Source organism: Spermophilus citellus (assembly GCF_964194105.1).
Source record: "Spermophilus citellus genome assembly, chromosome: 4".
NCBI lineage: Eukaryota > Metazoa > Chordata > Mammalia > Rodentia > Sciuridae > Spermophilus > Spermophilus citellus.
Genome location: NC_138185.1, coordinates 172,307,684 through 172,311,702, shown reverse-complemented (window position 1 = coordinate 172,311,702; position 4,019 = coordinate 172,307,684). Strand labels below are relative to the sequence as shown.

The 4,019-nt window shown below is 37.5% G+C and overlaps 1 pseudogene across 1 annotated transcript; it reads left to right on the top strand.

The window, feature by feature from the left end:
* Positions 1-549: 549 nt before the first annotated feature.
* LOC308647371 (nucleophosmin-like) lies at positions 550-1,423 on the top strand (annotated as a pseudogene). The gene has a single exon. The product of its transcript is annotated as a nucleophosmin-like (transcript).
* The last annotated feature ends 2,596 nt before the right edge of the window (positions 1,424-4,019 follow it).

Genomic DNA, 4,019 nt, shown 5'->3' with positions numbered 1-4,019 from the left:
AGTAAATAATTATTAACTTGCTTAGAGTTAGTTATAAAGCCAATCAGTGATGGAGCTGAAATAATACCAAAGCCATCTAACTCTAAGGTCTATGCACTTGGCCATTTCATTGTACTAGTTCTCAGAAATACAGAGAAGGTAAGAGAGAAAAACTGAAAGAAAAAAAAAAAGGAGTCCTTGAATCTTACAAAGAATTCAGAATGAAAATCTATGCATAGTATTAACCTAAAACTGTACTAGAAATCAGAAACAACTTGGAAACCAAGAATGGTTGCTAATGCACAAAGAAAAATAATGTGGTGTTTGCCCCTTATAGCATTCTGTGGACATGAAAGGAATTCCCATCTATCAGCCTCTCCTCCATTACTAAACTGAGATGATGAATGGCAGATGTGATGTCATTGTCACATTTGGCCTTTTAATAGGCTTCTCCTGAAAGCACTGAATTGAAGTCTCATTTTGACAGTTGTTTAGCAGATAGAAAGCATCAAATCCAACCCACCATTTTCCATCCGCCTTCTCTCCCACCTAAGTGTGTGCTACCACCTCATGGAAGATTCGATGGATATGGACATGAGCCCCCTGAGGTCCCAGAACTACCTTTTCGGTTGTGAGCTAAAGGCTGACAAAGATTATCACTTTAAGGTGGATCATGATGAAACTGAGCACCAGTTATCATTAAGAACGGTCAGTTTTGAGGCTGGTGCAAAGGATGAATTGCACATTGTTGAAGCAGAGGCAATGAATTATGAAGGCGGTCCAATTAAAGTAACACTGGCAACATTGAAAATGTCTCTACAGCCAACGGTTTCCCTTGGGGGTTTTGAAATCACACCACCTGTGGGTCTTAAGGTTGAAGTGTGGTTCAGGGCCTGTGCATATTAGTGGCCAGCACTTAGTAGTTGTGGAGGAAAATGCAGAGTCAGAAGATGAAGAGGAGGAGAATGTGGAACTCTTAAGTGTATCTGGAAAGTGATCTGCCCCTGGAGGTGGTAGCAAGGTTCCCCAGAAAAAAGTAAAACTTGCTGCTGATGAAGATGTCGATGATGATGAAGAAGAAGATGATGATTTTGATGAGGAGGAAATTGAAGAAAAAGCTCCAGTGAAGAAATCTATACGAGATACTCCAGCCAAGAATGCACAAAAATCGAACCAGAATGGAAAAGACTCAAAACCACCAACACCAAGATCAAAAGGTCAAGAGTCCCTCAAAAAACAGGAAAAAACTCCTAAAACACCAAAAGGACCTAGTTCTGTAGAAGACATTAAAGCAAAAATGCAAAGAAGTAGAGAAAAAGGTGGTTCTCCTCCCAAAGTAGAAGACAAGTTCGTCAATTATGTGAAGAATTGCTTCCGGATGACTGACCAGGAGGTGATTCAAGATCTCTGGCAGTGGAGAAGTCTCTTTAAGAAAAGAGTTTAAACAGTTTGTTAAAAATTTCCATCTCTGGGCTGGGGATGTGGCTCAAGTGGTAGCACGCTCGCCTGGCATGTGCGGGGCGCTGGGTTCGATCCTCAGCACCACATAAAAATAAAATAAAGATGTTGTGTCCACCGAAAACTAAAAACTCTCTCAAACTCTCTCTCTCTCTCTCTCTCTCTCTCTCTCTCTCTCTCTCTCTCTCAAAAAATAAAATCCATCTTATTTCATTTATGTAACAGTTGATATCTGGCTGTCCTTTTTATAATGCAAAGTGAGAACTTTCCCCACCATGTTTGATAAATTTTGTCCAGGTTCTATTGCCAAGAATGTGTCGTCCAAAATGCCTGTTTAGTTTTTAAAGATGGAACTTCACCCTTTGCTTGGTTTCTAAGTATGTATGGAATGCTATGGTAGGACATAGTAGTAGTGGTGGTCAGCCATGGAAATAGTGGGAAGACAAAAATATACATGTGAAATAAACTCAGTATTTTAATAAAAAAAAAAAGAAAGAAAGCATCAAATCCAAAATTGGAACAGGAAGCCACACAGCTCTGTAGAAGGAGGGTCTTTAGAAGGGATAAAGAAAAGAAGACAATAAAACAAAATATTTTGGAGAAGTTGAAAATAAATCTGAAAGAAAAAAATATAAACTAATTAAACACACACAAAAAAAAAAACCTCCTTGATTCTGTAGTGAACACTATTTACCCAGTTATGTGAATACAACTTCCAGCTTTCAACTTTCTAAATCAACCTATAGATAATCATAAGAGAGGTAGTTTTGGTGGCAAAATAGAATATAGCTATGATCGTTAAATCAAATCAGGCTCAACTGTGAGAAAACCCAAAATAATTTTGACTTAAACATGATGGAGGCTTATCATCTTTCCATGTGAGCACAGCCTGCAGTCGTCTGGGGCTGGTCTGGAACAGCTCATTAGAAGGCATTCAGGTCTCTTCCATCTATAGGAGACTTCTATCTCAGAACCCATTAATGGCTGCTCAAATAATAACTATCACATTCACATTTTATATAGTGGGAAGGAGGAAGATGTAAAGAAAAATGTGACCTCTCCCTTCAGGGACATTTCCTGGAATTCACACTCAACATTACTACTTCCATCCTACTGGGTAACCACACGGCTATACTTAAGTCACAGGGAGACTGGGAAAGGAAGGTTCTATTCTAGGCAGCCATGTGTCCAGGTAAATAGAGTTTCTGTTGCTAAGCAGAAGGGAGGAATTAATATTGGGTGACAATATCTGGCCTTTGCCAATTATCATCTTTGACAATGTAAAAGAACAGATAGCAAAATTTATAAGATAATAGTAGGTAAGAAAGCTGAACAATGAAGATAGTTACAAAATAAGGTATTAGGAAATACTATTTATATTTACAAAAATTATAAGTTCAAGTAAGATATTTGAGGTACTAAGTGATTTGGCTATTAGAGAAAAATGAAAGAAGGTGAGGAATCAATATAAGAAGGTTAAATCATAATTGTCTATATTCTCTCTAGGAAACAGCTAAGGAGGGGTGAGAAGGAAAGCTACAAGAGGAAATACAGTGACAGCCAACTTAGTGGAGAGAGTCTGAAAATTTAAACAAAGAAAAATTAATAGAAATTTTTTTAGGGTTCAGGAAAAGTTGGCTTCTAAATTAAAGACTTGTAGATTTATTCCATTTATGAATTCCTCTCCTCTCATACACATAAAAAGCAATCTATTCGTGATTCTTATGCATGGGAGAAGTGATAATGATATATCTTAATTAAGAAGAAGTGAAAATTGAAGTTGAGTTGTACACAGAAACGATACAGTAACTTTTATCTCCAAAATCCTCTAAAATCCTAAAAGTCCCTTTCAGAATCCCTTCAACCATTTCTATCTACCTCTTCAAATTCTAGTCAAAACTAACTTTCCATAGGCAAATGAAATTAGAAAAAAAAATGTTTCAAAGTTACTTTCTTCCCTTTTAAATATCTGTTCCCCGTACATCTGGGGAGAGGAGAGAGGCTGAAAGTTGAGCTGATCACCAGTGACCAGTGATTTAATCATCATGGCTACTTAATTAAACTTCCATAAAAATTGAACAAGAGATTCCAAGATCTTTCTTGTTGTACTGGTGGAGTTTCAGGGAAGGTGGCTATCAAAGTGCACCAAAGCTCTGGGTCCTTTCCCACATTCCTCACTCTCTGTGTCACTGTCTGCCTGTTCATTTGTATTCTTTGAGATATCCTTTGAAATAACTCAGCAATTTCTTGATACCAGACAACCTCCCAGACCGAGGAGGCCAAGGAAATGAGCTCACACATGAAAAGTTTGACACCCAGCTTCTTCTACTCTGCTCTTTTCCAGAAATTAGTAATTATGATCCTTTCTTGTTTAGGTTCAGCATTGATGCCAAGAGTTACGCTGGAGAAATTTGCCATTTGATAATCCAGATGATAAGTCTTGATAAATGATGGTTATTAACAGAGTGACATGAATTAGCATGAACTGGATACCTCCTGGGATGAGAGATCAAAACCTTCAAATTCTTACCTATGTTATTTAATTTTATTATTTGATCTGTCCATTTCTGGTGTATAGCTTA